This window comes from Dendrobates tinctorius, unplaced genomic scaffold (assembly GCF_039654945.1).
Source record: "Dendrobates tinctorius isolate UK_male_01 unplaced genomic scaffold, ASM3965494v1 ptg000020l, whole genome shotgun sequence".
In the NCBI taxonomy this organism is placed as follows: Eukaryota; Metazoa; Chordata; class Amphibia; order Anura; family Dendrobatidae; genus Dendrobates; species Dendrobates tinctorius.
This window is the reverse complement of record NW_027361688.1, coordinates 7,658,887-7,673,698: the sequence shown is the minus strand read 5'-3', so window position 1 is coordinate 7,673,698 and position 14,812 is coordinate 7,658,887.

The following is a 14,812-nucleotide window of genomic DNA, read 5'->3' as shown; positions in this document are numbered from 1 at the left end:
CGGATAATCAGGGCCAAGCAGAGATCAAAACCAAACAGACGTAGAAGGTACCAGGCAGAATCCAAAGCAATATCCAGAGAACAGACCGAGTCATACACAGAGAATCAAGCAACCAGAACACAGCACAAACACACTCAGGGGTCACCACACTATGCCAAGGGCAAAAGTATAACTGACAGGGATGGGAGCGTCCTGAGGCTATAAGAAGCCTCCCCAGAACCAATGAGAGGCCACCATAATAGGTCCCAGGTGTGCAGGTGAGAGTCTGCACAGAGGTCAGAACATTAACCCTAGCAGTGCCGGTCACCCAGCACTGGTATCATGACACCTGCGGCATGCTATATGAGGGAGGTGAACAGGCACAAAGACCTGCAGCGTGCTTACTATATGAGGAGGTGGCACACAGACCTGCAGCGTGCTATATGAGGAGGTGGCACACAGACCTGCAGCGTGCTATATGAGGAAGTGGCACACAGACCTGCAGCGTACTGTTTGAATTCCTGTCAGGTTTTGCCTATGGAGTGAGACTTCTATGCCTCTTGATGCTGTTCTTATCCTGTCAGAGATGCAGACCGGAGTGTATAATCGGAAAAGTAAGAGGAAGACCAGGGATTATTCACTCCTTCCTGGAGTCCAGAGGCAGGCCAGCAGCTTACGTACAAGGCAGGGAAAAGGCGCTAAGAGACGATGTTATAATAATTGTAATAAAGTTCTTTTATGTTCGTGTGTATATATATATATCTATATACAAATGTGTATGTGTGTGAGTAGATATATATACACAGTATTTACATGATTGCATATATGCCATTATTATGCTTAGACTGAAGCTCTTTTCAGCTGATGTAATACATGGGTGTAATGCTTAGGTTGCAAAACTTATCTAACGTACAATATATAAAAGTCATACCTTTGCTTCTCTGGTAACGTAGATAAGGATTGCTAACAAGCTAAGCATATTCCATGTACTCTTTTTGCAAATGTAGTGTTTTCAACGCCTTCTTTTCCTGCTATTTAAACTCTAAGAATATGTATTGAAGTTAGACAGAGGACGGCCCACACCTAGTGTGGCTGTCATTCTTTCTCTCCATGCCGGCATGACCAATAAAGAAACATCTTACTTATTCAGGTCTGGACGATTTCTAATTGGAACATAAAAATCCCTGACATTTGGTGCGTTGGCCGGGAATCCAACACCTTTCCCTCACCGGTGAGTACTGTAAACCGTGCACGGGGGAGTCTGGAACTCCTTAAGTAAGTCCTCCGCCTTGACATTAGGTGTCAACAGGGGCATTATCAGTTATCCCGGACTGAGGGAAAGTGACGGATTTCGTATAGTCTAAGGATCTCTGGGAATCATCTGTATCTGAATACAGGTAATAACATTTTATCATTTTCATTATATTCGGTAACCTTGTTAATCCAGTATGAATGTTATTCTAAGAATTGACTGGGAACTGTGATTGTGGACTTTTCCAATTGGGGTTTGTGAGAGGCTCCTGTAAGTTGGAAGTTGTTTACATGCAATTGGAGTTTTAAAACTCCTGTAAGTTGCTAAGCTCCATAGTGATTTGGGGTTTGTTAGTTCTTGTAAGAGATTCCATAGAATGGGTACAAAGCCAGTGTGAGAAGGCTACTGTGGAATAAAAAACTCCGTGTGCACGTTAAATTGATCTAGATGGGAGAATCGAGGGAGATTCTCGTCGGATTACGGAATCCGCTGGATTAACCTAAAATAGAACCCATTATAAGATTAATTTTTGCCGGTATTCTGTCTTGTCTTCTGTACTTTGTTGAATGTTGTTTTCTGTTAAGTGTGCTGTTTTGTCTGTCTTTTAAAATTATAGAACTAAAACACCATAAATATATGTTTTATGTTACACATGAGACTCCTTGAATGTTATCTTGAGTGAATGTATGAGGATTGCAATATAAAATCCTGACTGTATAAGGGAGTCCAGTAGGCGTGGTTGACAGTCATCTGTGGACTGGAGACAAATCATAGGTTATTATAGTGGTAAAAGTAAAAAAAAGTAAAAAAAAATAGGCAGCACTCAAATTAAATGTGAAAAAAGTGGATACTTTACTGATCCTCAAGTGGCAACGTTTCAACGGTGACCCGTCTTTATCAAGCAATGTGCTCATAGTCAGTACAAACTTAAATAGTAGTAACACATGTGTATACAATTTCAATAATTAATCTGTGTTACATATTCAAAATGGCCATTGCCATAGTAACATTTACAAGTGCTCCATACAACATATGTGCATATATCCAAAGATCTAAATTACAAAGTGCAACAGTGCATATACAGTGCTTTAAAAAGACTCAGCTTGTCAATAAAAACAATCATGACACAACTTATGAAGGTACTGAGGCTTATATAGTTAAAAAAATGGTATACTTTACTCATATCCATGCAGCTCTCTGTCACTGCTGGCAATTAGCTGTGGTCAGTGTTGTTTGTCGCTGCCCAGCTCCAACATGTGATTCATCACTGCAAGGCCGATCAATGCAGGATGCCTGAGCATGCTCACTAGACATACTGTTCAGAACTGCCATTTTCCTTCAGGGCACCACAGCCCTTTTGCTGATTCCATATAGATACATGTATTAGTGCCTGGGGTTGCGGATTTACAACTGGAATGGTCACAAACCCTAGAGGCACCCACCAAGGTGACAATATGGTTGTGTTGCTGTTTTTACAAGAGATAACGACCTCACATAGTCTCTCTTTACAGCATTACCCAATCCTGAATACCCTTTCACCACCAGATATCACTCTCTATGCAGTTCCCATTCACTCTATTACACACATACCAGGCATTAGTATACTGCAGTGAAATGGCCATAAAACTCATTCTATAAAAAAATGAAAAAATATATATTTTTACATAACGCCTTTTATTAAGTGCCCTTCATAATCTTGTAGTCACTATCTTCACAGCATCATAGAACTGGAAAAAAAATAAAAAGGATATAATTATAAACATATCCATATATGGTAAAATATCAATAGCACATACATCACACAGAAGTCAGGTTACATGGAAAGTTATAGCCAAAAAAAAGGTAAGTTTCTCAATACATATATACCTTAAAATCAACGTTTAATCCTGCCGGTTTTAATGTCCCCAATTCGTATATCCATCTCATTTCCAATTTTTTAAAAACTTCCGTACGGTTCCCTCCTCGTCTATGTACCGGTACATAATCTATAATTCTAAATCTCAGATCTTTCTCTGTATGTCCTTGTTCATTAAAGTGCTTAGGGACAGGCAGATCTTTGCGTTTTTTCCGTATGTCGCACCTATGCTGATTTAACCGTGTCTTCAGATCACATGTTGTTTCTCCAATATAATAAAGTGGACATGGACATTGTAACATGTATATTACATAATCTGTGTTGCACGTTAAAAAATGTCTGATGTTTAACGTATGTCCTGTACGAGGATTTTGGAATGTGGAGCCTTTAAGCATTAATGGGCAGTTTACACAAGATAAACAGGGAAAACAACCCTTCCGCTGAGTATTTGTTAGAGTCAGCTGCTTAGTTTGCTTTAATGACCCAATGTCTGCTTTAATCAATCTGTCACCCAGACTTCTACTCTTTCTATATGCAAGAATTGGGTTTTTTTTAAATTCCTCTATTTGTGGACACCCCTTACTCAAAATCGGCCAATGGTTCATTATAATTTTAGATATTTGTGGACTTTCTTCACAGAAATTACTTACAAAAGGAATTCTACACATATTATCCCGTTTTTTCTCCTCAAACAAATCTCTCCTTTCCACCTCATCCAGTCTCCTTTTTTGTTTAGCCAATATACTTTTGGGGTACCCCCTCTGTATGAATTTTTTACTCATATTGTCGACTGTCTCTGTTAGTTTTTCATCTTTGCTAACTATTCTCTTTGCACGTAGATATTGACTATATGGAATTGCATCCAGCATTTTTTGTGGGTGATGACTAGAATAATGGAGGAGGTTGTTTCGATCAGTCTTCTTGCAAAAAAGGTCAGTATCCAACTTCTCTCCATCCTTCCTTATCAACACATCCAAAAAGTTCAACTCTACTCTGGAGCATTCCATTGTAAATTTTATGGTTTCATTAATAGAGTTCAAAAAGTTAAAAAACTCTTGAAGCTCTTCACGTGATCCAGTCCAAGTCAGAAAAATATCGTCAATGTATCGCCACCATCCCCCTACTTTGGGGAAATGGGGCGACACATAGACGAACCTCTGTTCCAGAGCGGCCATCATGAGATTTGCATATGAGGGGGCCATATTTGCCCCCATAGCTGTACCCCTTATTTGTTCATAATATTCATCACCAAACATAAAATAATTTTTTGTTAATACCAATTCCAAGAGGGACATAATCATCACTATGGCTTGATTAGTAAAATTGGTTCTGGACAAGGCTTCCTTTACCACCTCCAAACCTTCTTTATGGACAATAGAAGTATACAGAGATGTTACATCAAATGATACTAGCCAATCACTTTCTCCCACTTTTAACTCCTTGACCTTCAAAAGAAAATCAGTGGTGTCTTTAACATAAGAAGTGGCCCTTTGTGCTAATGGATTCAAGATCTTATCCAGGTACACCCCAACGTGACTGAGCACTGAATCAGTCCCTGCCACAATGGGGCGCCCTGGAGGGTCTCGCATGGACTTGTGCACTTTCGGTAGAATATAAAGTATAGGTGTCGTTGGAGTAATATGTAACAGAAAATCAAATGTCTCTTTGTCAATCAATCCTTGCTCTAAAGCAGGTTTCACAATATTCCCAATATTCCTGATAATCTGGAACTTAGGATCTTGAGATAATTTCCTGTACACATCTTGATCACCTATCTGTCTCATTATTTCAGCCACATAATTTTCTTTATCCATGATCACCAGGGCTCCGCCCTTATCTGCCCTTTTTATAATAATTGTTTCATCATGGATTAATTCATTCATTGCTTTAACCTCCTCTGTTCTCAAATTTGGTTTAGTAAAACCCTCCATTCCTTTTGACCGCAGTGATTCAATATCTCGTGTAACTGCTTCAACAAATGTTTCTATTGCTGCAGAGCTATTTGGAGGTACAAATAGACTTTTCTTTTTCAAACCCAATTTTGCTATACATAATTCAGCCTCCTGACTTATCATATTTTTACTCTTGCTATGAAACCATTCCTTTAACTTTACTGTTCTAAAAAACCTATTCAAATCAACTTTACAGTCAAACCAATCGACATGTGTATTCATACAGAAAGAGGGACCCTTTTTCAAAAGTGACAGTTGTGAATCAGTCAATACCTTTTTGGATAAATTAATCACTAGTTCTGGTGGTTGGATCGTGTCACTGGTTTCGGTGATTGGTTGTAATTCTTCTGTTTTCCGCCTCTTTTCTCTTTTTTCTCTTTTCCATTGTAGCCTTCCTCCTCTCCTTTTTGACCTTTTCCTTGAGGAGGATGATCTAATTCTGCTAGAAATAAACTTATGATTAGTTACATTTTTTATACCCATCAACTGTCTTTTGTAAGTCCTATTAATCCAGTGACCTCTTCTTCTCCATCTTAGATTGTCCTTTTGCCAATTATAAACGTTTCCTGTTTTATAATCTTCAGTCACGGATCCACTTTTTTCGTTTATTATCCTCTAGTTCTATACGCATTTTATCAATTCTCCCCTTGATTACAGCAAAAAACGCCTTCCACTCCTCCTCTTTGATTTTACTTTTAATTTTTGCACATACAGCATCACTTTTTCTTGTAAAAGTTTGATCTCATCCTGCAAAAACTCCATGTTCAATAGCATAGTGTCCATTGCATATTTGTTAGAGATTTGAGTAAACCGTGTACAAAAAGGAACACTATTCATCATGAGATTAGGTCTAATGTTTGACCTCAGGCCTCTTGGGATCATACGTGCTTTATAATATTCGCCCAAGGTTGTTAAATGTAATTGTTGAGTGACAATTTTTTTCATGTCATTCTCATATTCTCTTTTGAGATCCAAAATCGAGGGGGTATTCAAAAAAAACCACATCACCTCCTATGGCTCCAACAATCCTGTCTCCATCTTCCGCTATGTAAATGAAAAAGGATCTCTTATATTCTCCATTATCCACTCCAAAATCAAAAAAAATAATTTTTTTACAAGAAAAAGTGGATGTTGTATGTGCAAAAATTAAAAGTAAAATCAAAGAGGAGGAGTGGAAGGCGTTTTTTGCTGTAATCAAGGGGAGAATTGATAAAATGCGTATAGAACTAAAGGATAATAAACGAAAAAAGTGGATCCGTGACTCTGAAGATTATAAAACAGGAAACGTTTATAATTGGCAAAAGGACAATCTAAGATGGAGAAGAAGAGGTCACTGGATTAATAGGACTTATAAAAGACAGTTGATGGGTATAAAAAATGTAACTAATCATAAGTTTATTTCTAGCAGAATTAGATCATCCTCCTCAAGGAAAAGGTCAAAAAGGAGAGGAGGAAGGCTACAATGGAAAAGAGAAAAAAGAGAAAAGAGGCGGAAAACAGAAGAATTACAACCAATCACCGAAAACAGTGACACGATCCAACCACCAGAACTAGTGATTAATTTATCCAAAAAGGTATTGACTGATTCACAACTGTCACTTTTGAATAAGGGTCCCTCTTTCTGTATGAATACACATGTCGATTGGTTTGACTGTAAAGTTGATTTGAATAGGTTTTTTAGAACAGTAAAGTTAAAGGAATGGTTTTATAACAAGAGTAAAAATATGATAAGTCAGGAGGCCGAATTATGTATAGCAAAATTGGGTTTGAAAAAGAAAAGTCTATTTGTACCTCCAAATAGCTCTGCAGCAATAGAAACATTTGTTGAAGCAGTTACACGAGATATTGAATCACTGCGGTCAAAAGGAATGGAGGGTTTTACTAAACCAAATTTGAGAAAAGAGGAGGTTAAAGCAATGAATGAATTAATCCATGATGAAACAATTATTATAAAAAGGGCAGATAAGGGCGGAGCCCTGGTGATCATGGATAAAGAAAATTATGTGGCTGAAATAATGAGACAGATAGGTGATCAAGATGTGTACAGGAAATTATCTCAAGATCCTAAGTTCCAGATTATCAGGAATATTGGGAATATTGTGAAACCTGCTTTAGAGCAAGGATTGATTGACAAAGAGACATTTGATTTTCTGTTACATATTACTCCAACGACACCTATACTTTATATTCTACCGAAAGTGCACAAGTCCATGCGAGACCCTCCAGGGCGCCCCATTGTGGCAGGGACTGATTCAGTGCTCAGTCACGTTGGGGTGTACCTGGATAAGATCTTGAATCCATTAGCACAAAGGGCCACTTCTTATGTTAAAGACACCACTGATTTTCTTTTGAAGGTCAAGGAGTTAAAAGTGGGAGAAAGTGATTGGCTAGTATCATTTGATGTAACATCTCTGTATACTTCTATTGTCCATAAAGAAGGTTTGGAGGTGGTAAAGGAAGCCTTGTCCAGAACCAATTTTACTAATCAAGCCATAGTGATGATTATGTCCCTCTTGGAATTGGTATTAACAAAAAATTATTTTATGTTCGGTGATGAATATTATGAACAAATAAGGGGTACAGCTATGGGGCAAATATGGCCCCCTCATATGCAAACCTCATGATGGCTGCTCTGGAACAGAGGTTCGTCTATGTGTCGCCCCATTTCCCCAAAGTAGGGGGATGGTGGCGATAAATTGACGATATTTTTCTGACTTGGACTGGATCACGTGAAGAGCTTCAAGAGTTTTTTAACTTTTTGAACTCTATTAATGAAACCATAAAATTTACAATGGAATGCTCCAGAGTAGAGTTGAACTTTTTGGATGTGTTGATAAGGAAGGTTGGAGAGAAGTTGGATACTGACCTTTTTTGCAAGAAGACTGATCGAAACAACCTCCTCCATTATTCTAGTCATCACCCACAAAAAATGCTGGATGCAATTCCATATAGTCAATATCTACGTGCTAAGAGAATAGTTAGCAAAGATGAAAAACTAACAGAGACAGTCGACAATATGAGTAAAAAATTCATCCAGAGGGGGTACCCCAAAAGTATATTGGCTAAACAAAAAAGGAGACTGGATGAGGTGGAAAGGAGAGATTTGTTTGAGGAGAAAAAACGGGATAATATGAGTAGAATTCCTTTTGTAAGTAATTTCTGTGAAGAAAGTCCACAAATATCTAAAATTATAATGAACCGTTGGCCGATTTTGAGTAAGGGGTGTCCACAAATAGAGGAATTTAAAAAAAACCCAATTCTTGCATATAGAAAGAGTAGAAGTCTGGGTGACAGATTGATTAAAGCAGACATTGGGTCATTAAAGCAAACTAAGCAGCTGACTCTAACAAATACTCAGCGGAAGGGTTGTTTTCCCTGTTTATCTTGTGTAAACTGCCCATTAATGCTTAAAGGCTCCACATTCCAAAATCCTCGTACAGGACATACGTTAAACATCAGACATTTTTTAACGTGCAACACAGATTATGTAATATACATGTTACAATGTCCATGTCCACTTTATTATATTGGAGAAACAACATGTGATCTGAAGACACGGTTAAATCAGCATAGGTGCGACATACGGAAAAAACGCAAAGATCTGCCTGTCCCTAAGCACTTTAATGAACAAGGACATACAGAGAAAGATCTGAGATTTAGAATTATAGATTATGTACCGGTACATAGACGAGGAGGGAACCGTACGGAAGTTTTAAAAAAATTGGAAATGAGATGGATATACGAATTGGGGACATTAAAACCGGCAGGATTAAACGTTGATTTTAAGGTATATATGTATTGAGAAACTTACCTTTTTTTTGGCTATAACTTTCCATGTAACCTGACTTCTGTGTGATGTATGTGCTATTGATATTTTACCATATATGGATATGTTTATAATTATATCCTTTTTATTTTTTTTCCAGTTCTATGATGCTGTGAAGATAGTGACTACAAGATTATGAAGGGCACTTAATAAAAGGCGTTATGTAAAAATATATATTTTTTCATTTTTTTATAGAATGAGTTTTATGGCCATTTCACTGCAGTATACTAATGCCTGGTATGTGTGTAATAGAGTGAATGGGAACTGTATAGAGAGTGATATCTGGTGGTGAAAGGGTATTCAGGATTGGGTAATGCTGTAAAGAGAGACTATGTCAGGTCGTTATCTCTTGTAAAAACAGCAACACAACCATATTGTCACCTTGGTGGGTGCCTCTAGGGTTTGTGACCATTCCAGTTGTAAATCCGCAACCCCAGGCACTAATACATGTATCTATATGGAATCAGCAAAATGGCTGTGGTGCCCTGAAGGAAAATGGCAGTTCTGAACAGTATGTCTAGTGAGCATGCTCAGGCATCCTGCATTGATCGGCCTTGCAGTGATGAATCACATGTTGGAGCTGGGCAGCGACAAACAACACTGACCACAGCTAATTGCCAGCAGTGACAGAGAGCTGCATGGATATGAGTAAATTATACCATTTTTTTAACTATATAAGCCTCAGTACCTTCATAAGTTGTGTCATGATCGTTTTTATTGACAAGCTGAATCTTTTTAATGCACTGTATATGCACTGTTGCACTTTGTAATTTAGATCTTTGGATATATGCACATATGTTGTATGGAGCACTTGTAAATGTTACTATGGCAATGGCCATTTTGAATATGTAAAACAGATTAATTATTGAAATTGTATACACATGTGTTACTACTATTTAAGTTTATACTGACTATGAGCACATTGCTTGATAAAGACGGGTCACCGTTGAAACGTTGCCACTTGAGGATCAGTAAAGTATCCACTTTTTTCACATTTAATTTGAGTGCTGCCTATTTTTTTTACTTTTGTTAATTTGGCTGTTGGGACACTGCTGAATAGGTTTTGCACCAACTATTTAATTTTGGTAGTGCTGCCCTTTTTTTGATTTATTTATTATAGTGGTATAAATCACCTACAGTCATGGCCAAAAGTATTGACACCCCTGCAATTCTGTCAGATAATATTCAGTTTCTTCCTGAAAATGATTGCAAACACAAATTCTTTGGTATTATTATCTTCATTTAATTTGTCTTAAATGAAAAAACACAAAAGAGAATGAAGCAAAAAGCAAAACATTGATCATTTCACACAAAACTCCAAAAATGGGCCGGACAAAAGTATTGGCACCCTCAGCCTAATACTTGGTTGCACAACCTTTAGCCAAAATAACTGCGACCAACTGCTTCCGGTAACCATCAATGAGTTTCTTACAATGCTCTGCTGGAATTTTAGACCATTCATCTTTGGCAAACTACTCCAGGTCCCTGATATTTGAAGGGTGCCTTCTCCAAACTGCCATTTTTAGATCTCTCCACAGGTGTTCTATGGGATTCAGGTCTGGACTCATTGCTGGCCACCTTAGAAGTCTCCAGTGCTTTCTCTCAAACCATTTTCTAGTGCTTTTTGAACTGTGTTTTGGGTTATTGTCCTGCTGGAAGACCCATGACCTCTGAGGTAGACCCAGCTTTCTCACACTGGGCCCTAAATTATGCTGCAAAATTTGTTGGTAGTCTTCTGACTTCATAATGCCATGCACACGGTCAAGCAGTCCAGTGCAAGAGGCAGCAAAGCAACCCCAAAACATCAGGGAACCTCCGCCATGTTTGACTGTAGGGACCGTGTACTTTTCTTTGAATGCCTCTTTTTTCTCCTGTAAACTCTATGTTGATGCTTTTGCCCTAAAAGCTCTACTTTTGTCTCATCTGACCAAAGAACATTCTTCCAAAATGTTTTAGGCTTTTTCAGGTAAGTTTTGGCAAACTCCAGCCTGGCTTTTTTATGTCTCGGGGTAAGAAGTGGAGTCTTCCTGGGTCTCCTACCATACAGTCCCTTTTCATTCAGATGCCGACGGATAGTACGGGTTGACACCGTTGTACCCTCGGACTGCAGGGCAGCTTGAACTTGTTTGGATGTTAGTGGAGGTTCTTTATCCAACATCCGCACAATCTTGCGTTGAAATCTCTTGTCAATTTTTCTTTTCCGGCCACATCTAGGGAGGTTAGCCACAGTGCCATGGGCTTTACACTTCTTGATGACACTGCGCACGGTAGACACAGGAACATTCAGGTCTTTGGAGATGGACTTGTAGCCTTGAGATTGCTCATGCTTCCTCACAATTTGGTTTCTCAAGTCCTCAGACAGTTCTTTGGTCTTCTTTCTTTTCTCCATGCTCAATGTGGTACACACAAGGACAAAGGACAGAGGATGAGTCAACTTTAATCCATGTCAACTGGCTGCAAGTGTGATTTAGTTATTGCCAACACCTGTTAGGTGCCACAGGTAAGTTACAGGTGCTGTTAATTACACAAATTAGAGAAGCATCACATGATTTTTCGCACAGTGCCAATACTTTTGTCCACCCTCTTTTTTATGTTTGGTGTGGAATTATATCCAATTTGGCTTTAGGACAATTCTTTTTGTGTTTTTTCATTTAAGACAAATTAAATGAAGATAATAATACCAAAAAATTTGTGTTTGCAATCATTTTCAGTAAGAAACTGAGTATTATCTGACAGAATTGCAGGGGTGTCAATACTTTTGGCCATGACTGTAGGTGCATGCCACCTGATCCCCATAGAGAATATTCTATGTTGTTTTGCTATGTGTTTTTCTTTTAATAACACAGTGACTGAACCCTCCTCGTTTAAAAAGAGGACAAAGTCAGATTAAGATCTTATAATGATCACTGAGGAGAGTCTGCACCTGTGGTGCTCTGAATACCTGATATTAAGATCGGGAACGTCTCTGTATATACAGAGGCGGTGTCATTAGACTTTATCTCAGCACTTCAGGAATAGGAGTACGAGGGAACTTTACTCTCTTGTCTTATATGTCTCTGTATGTGTGTCTGTCCAGTCCCTAAAGCCCCTGTTACACACTGTGATATCGCTAGCAATATCGCTGTAAAGTCACCGATTTTGTGACGTTGCAGTGATATTGCTAGCGATATCGCTACATGTGATACTTACCTCCGACCGGCTCCCCCACTGCTCATCGCTGATCGCACGAGAAGCTCCTAGACCATTCCTCGTCGGCCACTTCCTGCTGGGCTTCCTGTGGCGCCGACGAGCGACGCGTGGAGCCGGGCGGGAGGACGCAGGATCGCAGCGTCTGACAGGTAAGTAGCGATCCCCGTCCCCAGCGATGTCGCTGGTGAGATCTGCCTGTGTGGTAGCTCACTAGCGACCACCTAGCGATGCACCAGCGATCCTGACCGCGTCATATCGCTAGTCGGGATCGCTGGTGCATCGCTAGGTGTAACGGTACCCTAAAGGGCATGTCACACTAAGAGATATCGCTAGCAATATCGCTATAACTAGTGACGTTATAGCGATATTGCTAGCAATATCGCTATGTGTGATACTTACCTACAACCCGCTCCCCCGCTGGTTATCGCTGATCGCGCGAGAACAGGCTGGACTGTTTCTCGTTGTCAGCTTCCTGCTGTGACGACGAGCGACGCGTGAAGCCGGGCGGGAGGACGCAGGATCGCCTGGTGTGACAGGTAAGTAGCGACCCCTGACCCTAGCAATGTCGCTAGTGAGATCTGCCTGTGTGGCAGCTCACTAGCGGCCACTTAGCGATGCACCAGCGATCCTGACAGCGTCATATCGCTGGTCGGGATCGCTGGTACATCGCTAAGTGTGACAGTACCTTAACTGTGAAAATCGTTGTGTGTTACACTAGTCAAAAGTCCTTGTAAGTATATGTATCTGTCATATCAGTGACCATAGTCCTTGGGGAGGTGGCAGGATATAGAGATACAAGCTGGTAAATACCTAGGACATAATGTAATCAGTGAGGATTATTTAGATCCTGGATATTAGTAGCAGTAACTGTATTGTTGCTATTGGTGTCTTCTTGTTGACATATGAATTCTACTGATATTTGTCAAGCTTTCTTGCAAGTGGGTAGAAATCCATTGTGCTCCAGGATTTATATTGTATAGTCCTCATCTTGTTTGTCTTTTTGTGTTTAAGAATTTTATGTAACATCATTATGGGACTTTATCCCATAGATACAGATATATATATTTTAAGATCTTGTCCTCATTGTAAGGCAGAATTGTTATTGACCATTTCATCTGATGGCTGGAAAGCAATATCGCTATAACTTGTGACGCAGCAGCGATATTGCTAGCGATATTGCTGTGTCTGATACTTACCAACGACCCTCTCCCCCACTGGTTATCGCTGATCGCGCGAGAACGTCCTGGACTGTTTCTCGTTGTCAGCTTCCTGCTGGGCTTCCTGTGGAGAGACGAGCGATGCGTGGAGCCGGGCGGGAGGACGCAGGATCGCCTAGTGTGACAGGTAAGTAGCGACCCCCGTCCCCAGCGATGTCGCTGGTGAGATCTGCCTGTGTGGCAGCTCACTAGCGACCACTTAGCGATGTACCAGCGATCCTGACTGCGTCATATCGCTGGTCGGGATCGCTGGTACATCACTAAGTGTGACAGTACCTTAAGATTGTACCAAAAAGGTATCCCTGGAATGAGACTGGATATGGTCCTTTTTCATTGGGTACCCAGAGATAACAGTCTTCAGATCAAATGTGCAATGTGTCCTTATTGGGAACTTATAGGCCTAACTCTTACATACTATAACAAATAGAGAGTAAAAATTCTATATCGCGGACATTGTCTTTTTAGTCTTGACAAACTAGGAGTAGGCACCACCCAGAGCAAACAGTCCTGAGGTGGGGAGATAAGCTGTGAGCATGAGGATTGTTGTGGAATGTGGTTGTGGTTTTGAGATAAGAAGGGGCTACTAGGAGACCCTGAGTGTGTCCTTTGACAGATGGGTTGCATTTGATGATAAACTTAGTTTCATAAAATGTGAAAATTTGGTACAAGAAAGGTGTAATGAGAGGAAATATTTAATTTGGCTAAAGTAGAAATACATTTATAAAACACTGTATTTCCAGAAGTAACTCTCCTTGTGGGAAGCCATGAGGTCACTTTTCTTGTTGATTCAGGAGCCACTAGAACCTTAGTACATCCAGAAGAGATACCGACTATTGGACTGTCTGCTGCCTGCATAGTGGTAAAAGGAGCAAGTGGTAAGACACATAGAACCATTGTCTACGCCTGTGGAGACACCGGGCCCTCAGCACAGGTAAAAGTGCAATTACACAAATTATATTATCAGCTGTGTGGGAGGGATATGATGCAAGCCCTGAGCTTGGGAATAATTCCTACTGCTGCAGGACTATAGGTAAAATCCATGGCTGAGACAATGGTGCTCCAAGGGTATGAGGAATCTAGATATTATTAAGGCCCTTTTACATTTAGCGATGTACCAGCGATCCGACCAGCGATCCGACCCGGTCAGGATCGCTGGTGCATCGCTAAATGATCGCTAGTGAGCTTTCATACAGAAAGATCTCACAGCGATGCAGCAGCGACGCAGCGCACGATACTCACCTTTCACACACAGCGATCCTGACGTCCTCCCGCCCGCGTCCAGCGTCGCTCGTCGTCACAGCAGGAAGTCTCAGCAGGAAGCACCCGACGAGAAATGGAGCCGGACATTCTCGCGCGATCAGCGATGGACAGCGGGGGAGCCGGTCGCTGGTAAGTATCACACATAGCGATATCGTTAGCAATATCGCTATAACGTCACAAAATCAGTGACGTTTTAGCGATATTGCTAGCGATATCGCTTAGTGTAAAACCCTCTTTACAGTCTAGATCTAATAACTGCAGGACCATCCTTTATTACTGAGT